Source organism: Bufo bufo, chromosome 7 (genome assembly GCF_905171765.1).
Source record: "Bufo bufo chromosome 7, aBufBuf1.1, whole genome shotgun sequence".
Classification (NCBI taxonomy): domain Eukaryota; kingdom Metazoa; phylum Chordata; class Amphibia; order Anura; family Bufonidae; genus Bufo; species Bufo bufo.
The window spans coordinates 47,444,423-47,457,541 of record NC_053395.1 but is presented as its reverse complement, the minus strand read 5'-3'; positions in this window follow the sequence as shown (position 1 = coordinate 47,457,541).

The following is a 13,119-nucleotide window of genomic DNA, read 5'->3' as shown; positions in this document are numbered from 1 at the left end:
GAGATAGTCATGCAAACTTCATGACCAAGAACTCAATGTTTTTTAGTAGCTTTATTATACAAATTTCTACCAAAAATGTCAGAATAGACACCTACAGTATATTGGAGATGGACAGGAAAGCTAGAGAGGTTATGGAGGAGGACTGTGTTTTTTCTTTATATTTGTTGATTTTAACCAATTTACTAATAATCTTAGGAAAGTATCTCAAAAGTAAATTTTTTTACAAAGCATTCCTCCATACGCATCATAATGATTCAAAATATAGATTTTGACAACCCTGGAGTTGTTTAATGTCTGTCTAGTGCTGATATTTTACCATGTTGTTGAATAATATTTTAATTATGTTACAGCAAACTTTTTACATAAAAAATGGTTCTGTCTCAAACCAATGGAAAAAGAATGAACCAGCGCCAAACTCCAAGGACTCTATAACTTTTATTCCAAAATTGTGTCGCATTTCGTTGGTAGAAGGGGTTTATCCGCGAAACGTGTCACAGTTTTGGAATAAAAGCTGTAGTTATTTGAAGAATCCTTGGAGTTTAGAGCTGGTTCATTTTTTCTACTGGTTTGAGACACAACCGTGTCTGAAACCCCCGCTCTGCAAACTTCAGAAGTCCGGCTTGGTCCTGGTGAGGACCGATAACCTGCTGCCATCCTGACGCCAATATCTATTAGCCCCACCAGTGTTACTTGGCTCTACCGCATCACCCCATGTGGCGCTTGGCACTGTATTTTTATAAAAGAAAGGGAGAAAAAAGAGAGACAGGAGGCCGCGCCTCGTGTGTGTGGCTGTATATATGGTCTTATTACACTTTTTACAAGAAGCGCTTACCGTATGTAGTTGTGTGAAGCCACAACCACTGTGAAAGGCTTGTGCTGGTATTTTCCCGTCCAGCATGCGGGGTCCTGTACTGCTGCCCAAGGATCCTTTTTTCTGCCCCGAAGCGGCACGAAAAATTGTAAAGAGATAAAAATAGTGTTTTTTTGGGGGGACCCTTGTTCTGCGGCGCTGAAATCAGGAGGCAAGTTCTTATAGAATATTTTTAAAAACTAAAATAGCTTGTTTATTCTTTTGTCAACGCGTTTCAAGGGCACACAGCCCTCTTCGTCAGGACAATAAAAGCATAGTGCTTTTATTGTCCTGACGAAGAGGGCTGTGTGCCCTTGAAACGCGTTGACAAAAGAATAAACAAGCTATTTTAGTTTTTAAAAATATTCTATAAGAACTTGCCTCCTGATTTCAGCGCCGCAGAACAAGGGTCCCCCCAAAAAAACACTATTTTTATCACTGTATTTTTATACTTATTTTAGTAAACAAAAACATGTCAATCAGACAGTATATGTGCCCTCTAATTGTCACATTTGGGGAGCGTTCTACTTTCTGAATATACAGTACAGACCAAAAGTTTGGACACACCTTCTCATTCAAAGAGTTTTCTTTATTTTCATGACTATGAAAATTGTAGATTCACACTGAAGGCATCAAAACTAGGAATTAACACATGTGGAATTATATACATAACAAACAAGTGTGAAACAACTGAAAACATGTCATATTCTAGGTTCTTCAAAGTAGCCACCTTTTGCTTTGATTACTGCTTTGCACACTCTTGGCATTCTCTTGATGAGCTTCAAGAGGTAGTGACCTGAAATGGTTTTCAGTTCACAGGTGTGCCCTGTCAGGTTTAATAAGTGGGATTTCTTGCCTTATAAATGGGGTTGGGACCATCAGTTGCGTTGAGGAGAAGTCAGGTGGATACACAGCTGATAGTCCTACTGAATAGACCGTTAGGATTTGTTTTATGGCAAGAAAAAAGCAGCTAAGTAAAGAAAAACGAGTGGCCATCATTACTTTAAGAAATGAAGGTCAGTCAGTCAGCCGAAAAATTGGGAAAACTTTGAAAGTAAGGGCTATTTGACCATGAAGGAGAGTGATGGGGTGCTGCGCCAGATGACCTGGCCTCCACAGTCACCGGACCTGAACCCAATCGAGATGGTTTGGGGTGAGCTGGACCGCAGAGTGAAGGCAAAAGGGCCAACAAGTGTTAAGCATCTCTGGGAACTCCTTCAAAACTGTTGGAAGACCATTTCAGATGACTACCTCTTGAAGCTCATCAAGAGAATGCCAAGAGTGTGCAAAGCAGTAATCAAAGCAAAAGGTGGCTACTTTGAAGAACCTAGAATATGACATATTTTCAGTTGTTTCACACTTGTTTGTTATGTATATAATTCCACATGTGTTAATTCATAGTTTTGATGCCTTCATAGTCATGAAAATAAAGAAAACTCTTTGAATGAGAAGGTGTGTCCAAACTTTTGGTCTGTACTGTATATGATGGGACTTATTTATGTTGTTATGTTATGTCAAAAGTGTGCACATTTAAAAAAAAAAGTTGTGACTGTAATATTGACAATCTCCAGCAGATGGAGGTAGAGTACTGACTAATTTTAATTCCTCTGTTTACCACCATATCGTGTTCACAGAAGTCCGGGAAGTTGATATGAAAAACCATATGGCAATGGCAGCATGACACTGAATACCAGTGATGTTCTTTTCCATAGTAATAAAGTTCCTTTGCAGGGTAAATATACGCCTGGAATCACCACAAGTCATAGGATTGAAATAGCAATAAGGCACAGTTGTGGCACCTTCAACAATTTTCCTGGTGCACCTGGCAACACCTGTGCAGGTACCTGCAGCTCAACCCCATCACTTGAAAGGAGCCGTACTGAAGTTCCCTGCTCAGCCTATGCCACTGTCGACCCATCTGATGTGTGGGAGTCCCAGTGGCCAGACCATCACTGATCACAAAGCCATGGCAGATCCTACCAATGTGCTATAAGCATATGCACTGTCCAGAATGGGAGCAGTTCTGCAGTTACCAGCTTTGTCCACTACACAATGGAGGGAGCTGTGAAGTTCCGGTGTCGGAGCTACTCTGAAACCGCTGGTCGGTGGTAATGCAAGGATTGGCCATCAGTATTTAAGTCCCAGAAAACCCCTTTAATGAAACTAGCTCAGATCCAGCCAGCTTAGATGTAATCCCTTGTAGCTCAGCATAGTATGCAAGGGAGATAGCCCAGTGCCCAATTCCCTTCAATCAATTCTGGAATCTGGAAATTGTCCGATAGTAGCATAGCTGCCTGATCCTTTGTAGGTCAACCATTAAGTCTTGTTGGCCTGGAGGGGTGGCAAGATTTTTTAAAGGGGATATTTTGAGCAATCAATAATGGAAGAAAGGGAGCTGATAATGTGACTATACTATATGTACAACTGAACTGTGTTTGACAAGATAACAAATTGTCCGTTTCTGGGTTATACATTCACATGTACATTCTGACGATTTAAAGGGTTTGTCCAGTTTCAGGAGATCACTGAACAGAAGTGATCTTTACATACCTAGCAGGTCTGGCATTGCCGCTCCGGTTCTTCTGGCAGGGCTGTTTTCCTGGCTGCAGCAGTGACACATCACTTTAACATCATATGACCACTGCAACCAATCATTAGCGTTTTTAGTGCACCACTGAGGCCAGTGATTGGCTACAGCGGTCACATGTTGTCAACATGATATTACTATTGCCAGGGGTGCACCTAGCCTTTCTGCTGCCTGATGCGAAAACTGAAACGGCGCAAATTCTCAACCTTCACCGCTTCCCTCCAGCCCTAGTGTTAAAGGCATACTTGGAAAACATTAAATACAGCACTACAAAACATACAGGTTAATACAGCGCCATATACTTCTTATTTTCTCTTTTCCTTATCTTCTCCATTCAGAGCAGACCGCCATGATGATTTTTTTCAGTCATCTCTTGTCTTCAGAGTTTGGCACGTAGACATCCTACTTTTCCAGCGTCCTCCCCACCTTCTGAACACCCCATCCTGCCACCCCTGATACTATGCTCACTGTGCTCCACAATACTATATGCAAAAACAGTGCCCCTGAAAATACTAGTACCATACATATAGCGCATCCTTCAATAATTACTGGTACACAGAGCCGTAAAAAAAAATAACTGTACCTAGCAAATACTTTCCCTGACACTGCGGTAAACATACAGTTTGTCCTCCAAAAAATAATTGTGCTAAGCTGATACTGTGCCAGGGTGCCCCCCACTGTAACAATCCTCCTAAAAGCCCCACCAATATTAATAAATCTCTGCAAGAGAGCACAGTGGAAACAGTGCCCACCAATAGTAATAATTTCTCTCATTCTGCCCAAGAAGTAGTAATGTCCCCATAGTGCCCATACTAGTAATCATGTTCTCCGTAGTCCCCCAGTAGTAACAAAGCCTACCCTAATGACCCCACTAGTAATAACCCTCCTCATAATGTGTTCCAGTACAAATAATGGCCCCTTGATGTTTGCCAGTAAAATAATTCCCCTTATGATGTGTGCCAGTACAAAAAATGCTCCCTTATAATGTGTGCCAGTACAAAAAAAATGACCGCCTTTTAGTGGCCCCAGTAGAATGGATGTCCCCATAGTGGCTCAATTATCATGTGTGCCAGTACAAAAATGCCCCTTTTTGGAGCCCCCAATGTCCCCATAGTGCTTCCACAAGTTACAAAATAATAACCCATTGTGGCCGAACAGCACGCTGCCAAATAAAAATAATACACTCAAATACTTACCTCCATTCTGCTGTCGGCAATGCTGTGCAGGACACGGACTTCTACCAGTCTGTGTCCTAAGCTGTGTACAGCCTGGCTCAGGCAGCGCGATAATTATGACACCGGCCTCTGAAAGGCTACAGGCACTAACACTAAAGCCTATTAGAGGGAATGGGGGGCAGGAAGACATCACTCCCATGCCCCGCCGCAGCATTGTGTCGCTGTCCTGAGAACAGTGATACCGTTAAATATCCAGTGATGAGCGCTTCATTGCCCATAGTCCTTCCGCTGCCCCCACAAGTCCCTACCTGGCGCCGCCTGAGGCAATTGCCTCACCTCGCCTCATTGGCTGTGCACCCCTGATTGCTGCAGCGAGGAAAACAGAGCCCTGCCAGCAAAACCAAGGAGTCAGAGATTCCTGGTGAACAGTCGAGTTGCTTTCTTTTTATATGTTAAACTCATTTTGGCCCTTAAGTTATTTTAGCTTGGGGTTGGGACAACCCCTTCAACACCTGTTTCCAACTAACTCTGGGTTGGTTGTGAATGAATCACTTTGGCACAGCTGAACCTTTAGTCACCCAATTAGGTAACTTAATACCCAAAACCTTAGATATTTGAAAATTGGACAATAAGACATCATCCTCACAGAAATATCACATCCAATGTGGTAACTTCTGACCAGTAACAAAGGGGTGGGCTTTTGGATAAAATGTTGAGGAAGCTGCATTTGTAGGGTTTTTTCACAATTGAGATTTAACATCTATCCACAAGGGGGCTACCACTGGGACCAGATCGCTAAAATTGAAGTCCAGAGAACCCATTTTTCCTTCTCACTGCATTAACACAGTGAGAAGGATTCTGATGGAGTTGCAGTCAAGCATGTACTATGCTACTCAATTCAATGTCTATGGGGCTAATGAAAACAGATGATCGCTGTACTTGGTTGTCTCCATCAGTCCCATATCTGTTGAATGGAGCACCAAAGTACATGCTTGACCAAAGCTCCATTCAAACCCCTCCTCACTGAGCTCATACAATAACAGAGAATAGTGGGACTTGGGTTCCCCATTTTAGGGACAGTGGTGGGGAACCCAATGATCAGACATATCTTAGGAATAGGTTATAATTGCCCATTGTAGAAAAAAACATTTATAAGGTTTAATGGCAGCCACAATGTCTCCATAACAGTGGCAGCCAAAAAAGAAAACCTCACCTACACGTTAAATGTTTTCAAAGGCCGCCATTTAACCAAAAGAGGCCAAGAGTCAGGGCGTTATATGTGAGGGTTTACATTTTTCACTGCGCGGTATACCACAGCATACGGGGCTGTTCCATGCAGAGGCATCCAGTAAATAACATATACCTGTATTGTGTGGTGTACATTTTTTTTATCCATGGGTGATTGAAGCGACTATGGAATCCATCACAGACATCCATTAAAGGAATATGTCTGGAGCATTTCACAACACATATGGCCCAGCAGAGTACCAGAGGATCCTCTGTGGTCTCTGAAGCCATAGTTGGCCCCAAAGGTCCAGGAGAAAAAAAACTTTTATAGCTGCATCTGAAGCTAATTACTTGCCACTAAGGTGTATTTTTTATATTCAAAACCTATCAGTTTTTATTGATGATATAGTATTTGGGCCCTGAGAATAATTTCTTCTAGTGGGCCCAAAGAACCCCAGTCCAACCCTGCATATGCTTAAGAGAACCCATCAAAAGTGTGGAAAGAGCCTAAAGCTGAACATACTCATTCAATAGGTCTCGGTTGAATGATCGGCACAAACCTACAGGGTCCAGGATTGGTGATATCTAAGATGTCTCTGTCAATAGCGACTACAGCATCTGAGCATCTACACAGAGGGAGGGGGCTCCCTCTGACCTTTAAATGCCCTCCAGTGACCTGAGAGGAAGAGGATGTCATGAGAAGTTACTGCCTACTGATGCTGCCCGATCCTGCCATCTTAGTGCTCCCATTACACCAAAGGCAGGGTGTAATATGATACTGGTAAAAGCACAATACATCAGAATCCAGAAGTGTTGCGGTGTATTGGTCAAGTGTTTGCATATTGTCCAAGATTTGGATATTGATGGCCTATCCTCAGGAAAAGTCAACGATATTTGATCAGTGGGCATCCCATCAGCTGTCTGAAGAGGCCGTGGTGCTCCAGTGAGCGCTCTGGCCTCCTCACAACTTACCAAGCACAGCGTCGTAAATTGTATAGCGGCTGTTCTTGGCATTGCAGCTCAGGCCCATTCATTGGAATGGGACTGGGCTGCACCTAGGCCATGTGACTGATGAATAGGACATCACTGGCCTAGGAAGAGGCCGCAGCACATTTACATTGCAGAAGTCCAGGAGTCGGACCTCCACCGATTAGATATTGATGACCTAACCTGAGAAATGGCCATCAATATCAAAATTTCGGACAACTTCTAGTAGGACAAAAAAAAAAGTAAAACAAAAAAGTTTTAAAAACACAAAAAAAATTATAAAAAAACTGTCACTTTTTTCATTTATCATGTAAATGTTCAAAGGAAAGAAAAAATACTTCCTGAAAGAAAACAAGCCCTAACACGATGATGGGAAAATAAAAAGTTATAGCGAGGATGAAAAAACAAAACAAAAAAAATTGGCTGCGTCCTTAAGGGTTTAATAATATGTTATAGCATCTTTAAGTAATCACTTATATTTACAGCATTCACTGGTGTTTCTCCCTATAAAAGACGCCAGGACCCTAAATTAGTCAGAGGAAACCAAGGTTCCTCTTATGTTCTCTTATCTTCTGTGCACTGACCTACAGCAGCCATTGTTTCTTCCACATCAAACAGTCCAGCATTGTATAGAATCGTCCTTCACATTGTGAACCCGTGTGCACGTGACAAATACTGGCAAATATGTGAAGAGCCGAGCACTAATCCTGCCTGGCTATACTTAGCTACCAAGGTATCTGGAAAAGACCCGGTCCAAACAGGATTACCTTGGCAAATATTTCTCTCACATAGAACTAAAGCGCAGGAGGAAGATTATTTGTGACTTACTGCCCACAGCTGCAGGGCCACACACAATGGTAGGGGGTTATCAAAGCTTTGTAGAATTAAAAAGCTACAATTTGAGCAAAAAATTTCAAAAAGTCTAAAACATTGTGCAAAAAATAAAAATAAAATGTCATGCTCACTCATATACAGTGTCAGCCACATGGACCTTGTACACAGTTCAACCATTATTGCCAGCCACATACCCATTACATGCCGTTTAAGCCCACAGTTGCAAGAAAAAGTATGTGAACCCTTGGAAATCACCTGGATTTTTGCAGTGGTTACTAATTGTAAGGAATATGTGTAGTGTCCCATTAGGTAATTGTGGGCACTACACAAGGGTCAATATGGTCATTGTATTTTATATGATGTTTTATGTGATTTTCCTGTGTATTTCCTATATCAGGCCTATTAGGGTGCAGTTCCTCCTCCTATACGTTAGAGGGAGCTAGGGAACCCCTAATATATATATAGTTAGGCCCAGACAGGAAGGGGGCAGGGCAGTGTAGTCCAGGAGGCTAGTGAGTGCAGTCTAGCCTGCCTGAGGTTCCTGAGTAAAGCAAGCTCAGAAGTTGCCCCACCAGGAGAAGGGTTTGCCTCCTGAGAAACAAGTTCCCATAACAGAGCAGAGCCAGTATTCCAGCCAGACAAGAGAGCTGAAGGGCAGAAGGATTTATTTGAAAACAAGGACATATACCTGAGGAAGTTTCCCTAACCAAGGATAAAGCCAACAATAGGGCGTACAGACCTTGGGATAAAGACAGACAGGATTTCTGAGGAAAAGTGCAGCCTGATCTGTAAGTGTGTTAACCCTCTGAGTATCTTGCAAGAACATTTTTGCTGCCATTTGTATAAGCCTGCTTGTGACTGCTGCTGACATGTGGAGCTGAACAAAAGACTGTAAATAGTTAATTGCTTCCAGTAAAAGGAAGTTTTGGTTCACCACAACATCGTGTTCCTCAATTATTCCTATTATAAATCGGTGTGCCACCGTTACCGTCACAGGGATCACAAACTTAAAGGAATCTTGCCACCGACACATTGAACTGCCTAGGGTCTCCCTATAAACTGTGAGTAACCAAGAGCAACCCTCGTTTGCCTATTAACCGTGACCTCACCATCGCAATACCCTGCAGGGCTGCGTACTGCATATTTTGGCGTTACGAACAGGATGCGATCATTCCTACGCCATTGTGGAATATAAACTGTGTGCCGTTATTGCCCATAAAGTGATAAAGCCCTATCTGTTTATTTGAAATATTGCTGGGCCAAGAACTGTAAAAATCGCGGTGTGAAAATTGTATTGCTGTGGACTGTTTTGCCGCTTCTAGTCACCGCTTGCTGTCAGTGAATAGACAGCGTTATACACAGAGATGGCCGCTTAAGCTGACTGAACTAGCGGTGCACCTCGTTGTGTCTGTTTGGCGCGAAAAAGAGAAGAGAAGGTACCGCCCAGCCTGTGAAGGAAAAAGTACCACCCTGTCCGTAGAGAAGATACCACCTACCTTGAATCCCGGAGCTCAGAGAGGCCGCGCCTATATCTCCTGATGCTGCGCGTGGGACCTCCTCACGACGTAATCCCGTGCCTCGCGAGACCTGGACTGCGCATCACCGGAGTAAGTAAACTTTCGGTACGCACCGATTCCTTGATATTTGAGCACCGGGTGAATTCCGATCTTGCTGGGAAGCTGATCGGGGAGGTCCCGCTTTAGCCAAAAGAGACTTGATCCAGGGGAGAACGCATCCGATTCGGATTTTGGCCTGCTCAGCTGTTCCTTAAAGGGCCATACTCACTCCATAGCCCCCTTAGCAACGCTTGAGCCAGGGAAACCCAGCGTGTGTCTGCCTAAAGAAGCTACCTCCAGAGACCACGCCATGTCCGCACCTGAAGAAGCGGGGCAGGTGGCCCCCGATATGCCTTCTGAAGTGCACGCAGCTGATAATAGGGCGCCTGCCATTGCGGCAGCATCAAGCCTGATGCCACTGACCATGCCATATTATTTTGGGTCCCCCTGGTTCCTGCGATATTCCGGGGAAGCCCATAAATTGAAGGACTTTAGAGACCGGATCCTGGCCTTATTCCGGCTCTACCCTATCTCTGCTGAGCAACAAATGGAGATCCTCTTAGCACAGTTAGAAGGGGCCGCCCGCAGGGAAGTCATGTCATGGCCCCGTTCTGAAAAGAGTAGCCTGGAACAGATCTTTGATCGCCTCGGCACCACGTTTGAGGCCAGAACGGTGTCTGAAGTTAAGATGCGATTTTTCAGCAGGAAGCAACAGCCTGGTGAGTCACTCCGTGATTTTGCTTTGTCCCTGCAAGAGACCCTGAGGGCCGTGGTCCAGGTGGACCCCAGAGAGGCTGAGGACCAGGACTGGACTCTGAGAGAGCAGTTCATAGTGGGTGTAAACACTGAGCACTTAAAGGGCCAGCTGAGGATGCTGTCGGCCCAACACCCCAATTGTGCGTTTTTGGACTTTAAAGAGCTGGCCATCAGTATCCTGGGCCAAAACCCGCCCACGGGGCCAGCGGCCTCCCTCGAACCTCAGGCCTGTCAGTCAAAGGCTATTAATGTGAGCCCGTCCAGAGCCAGTCAAGCCACCCAGGCTCCAGTAACAGATGTGGTGGCGGCATTAATGGAGCAAGTTAACCATCTCACTAAGAGCCTGGAAAAGGTGTGCAGGAAAATAGAGGAATGGGAAAGACCATTGTTATTGGAAGACGAGAGCCCCTTACCTCAAAGACTTCTCCCACCTGCATATATAGAGGTATACTCCAAAGAACCGGATGGACGACTGAATTACCGGTCTAAGAACCGCAAGCAGCCTGTCTGCCACTATTGTAAAAAATATGGACATACTGAATCAACGTGTTGTCAGTTAAACAGGCCACCCCGAGGCCGAGGACCGCCCCTCGGGAGGTAGAACAGTAGGTCCAAAGGATCCAAGTTGGATGCCTAGATACGTAGGATCTCGTCCAAAGATTAACATAAGCATCAACGGGATACCTTTTGAAGCCCTACTGGATACTGGGTCTCAGGTCACCACCATCCAACGACCCGCCTTTGATAAATTCTGGGATTCAAGTCTCCTCACCCAGCCACCAGAATCCTGGCTGGATATCATTGTCAGCAACGGCAAGCCGGTGAAAGTTCATGGGTACTGGGAACCTACCCTTCAGGTGGGAGAAGCCACCTTACCACAGCAAGGTGTGATTGTGGAGCAAGCCGGGGGACACCCCGTGATCCTAGGGACTAATGTCTTTAAAAATTGTTACTCCGAGGTGCTGGAGGCATTAAACCAATCCATACCTTCAGCTTCACCTGACTCCAAAAGAGTCATTCAAAAGGCTATCAGTGTGCTGTGTGCTCAGCAAAGATTCGCAAATGGAAAAGGAGAAATCTTTACTGCCCGGATCCGGGATAACCGACTGGTAATCCTGCCACCGAATTCCCAGATCATCTTATGGTGCCGCGCTGTGCTAGGGATCCAGGGCCTGGACTATCAAGCCCTAGTGGAGCCTATCCAAATTGAGAATCATCCCTTCGTGCGAGCAGCCAAGAGCCTGGTGACCGTATCCCAAGGTAAAGTGCCTGTCCGTTTGATTAATTTTGGTGATCACCCTGTTACTCTCTCTAAGCACTGCCCCGTTGCTCAGCTTTTCCAGGTATCCTTCCAGGATGTTATCCGTCTGCCTGCCATGGAGACGTTCCAGACCGCACAGAGCAGCAGCGCACCTGCCAGCGCCTCTTCAGTAACCTGGTGGGAGGAACTTCATGTGGGGAACGAATCCACCCCGAAGGAGCAAATAGAGGGAGTCCTCAGTCTGGTGAAAGAGCACCACAAGGCCTTCAGCAAGCACTCCACGGACTACGGAGAGGTCAGTGCAATCAAACACACCATACCTACTGGCTCTCATCCTCCTATTAAGGAGAGATACAGACCCATACAGCCTACTACCTATCAGTCCGTGAAAGAGATGATACAGGAAATGAAAGACTCTAACATAATCCGGGACAGTCATAGTCCCTGGGCTGCGCCCCTAGTTCTTGTTCGAAAAAAAGATGGCAGCATTAGGTTCTGCGTGGACTATAGGAAAATCAATCAAATCACCCATAAAGATGCTTATCCGTTGCCACGCATTGAAGAGTCCTTGACTGCCCTGGGGTCATCAGCCTACTTCTCCACTCTGGACTTAACCAGTGGGTACTGGCAGGTACCTATGGCCCCAGAAGATCGGGAGAAGACCGCTTTCACTACGCCTATGGGTCTGTTTGAATTTAATTATATGCCTTTCGGGCTGTGTAACGCTCCAGGGACGTTCCAGCGATTGATGGAGCGTTGTTTAGGCCATAAGAACTTTGAGACTGTACTGCTATACTTGGATGACGTCATTATCTACTCCAAGACGTATGAGGATCATTTAAAACACCTGGCTGAAGTGTTTCAAGTCCTTGTTAAATATGGCCTTAAAATCAAGCCGTCCAAGTGCCATCTGCTGAAACCAGCAGTAAAGTACCTAGGGCACGTTGTTAGTGCTGAAGGAGTCCCGCCTGATCCTGGTAAACTTGCTGTTGTCCGTAATTGGCCTACTCCCACCACCATGAAAGAGGTGAGAAGTTTCCCCGTGCTTTGCAGGATATTATAGACCAGGCATGCTCAACCTGCGGTCCTCCAGCTGTTGCAAAACTACAACTCCCATTGCGGTACGCCAGACCTGCAGGGTATTGCGATTGTGAGGTCACGGTTAATGGCAAGCGAGGGTTACTCACAGTTCTGTAGGGAAACCCTGGGCAGGCATACAGCAGTGAAGGAGAGGCTGGCACAGGAGTCCTCTGGGGCACACTCTGTATTTAGGGACCAGGCCTGGTGGTGGATGAGGTGCCCTGGATGTTGCAGGTGTTTTATGTGCCTGGGGCAAGGTCCCTTTGAGGTACGTGACGCCAGTGCCAATTGGACGGTGGCACACCGTGTAGTGACAGGTGGAATAATTGAGGAATCAGTAGATAAACCAAACGTCTTTTTACTTGAAGAACACGGTTCAAACTTTGTACATACAGTTCAGTTGATAAATGATTGTAATGCAGTTCCTCAGACAATACTTCACAAACAGGTAGACTCCAGATGGCGGCAGGAAATAAACAGGCAAGATACTTGGAGGAACACAATGATGATTGCTTTACAGTGCAACCCTGCTCTATCCCCTTCAGCTATTCTAGCTGGCTGGATGCCAAGGCCCGGATGCCTAAATGCTGGCTTTTATCCTTGGTATATCGGTTCTTTCTCCAATAACGGCACTTGCTGTATTCTATATAACCTCTGTCCATCATGGTACTTATCTGACCTGGTATTGTCCTGACTTGACTGGAGGGTAACTGCTGGTTTTCTCCCAGGAGGTGCTATCCTGCTACTGGGGCGTCTTCAGAGCTAACTAAGGCTCTCTTGATCCACAGGTAGGCTAGGATCCCTCT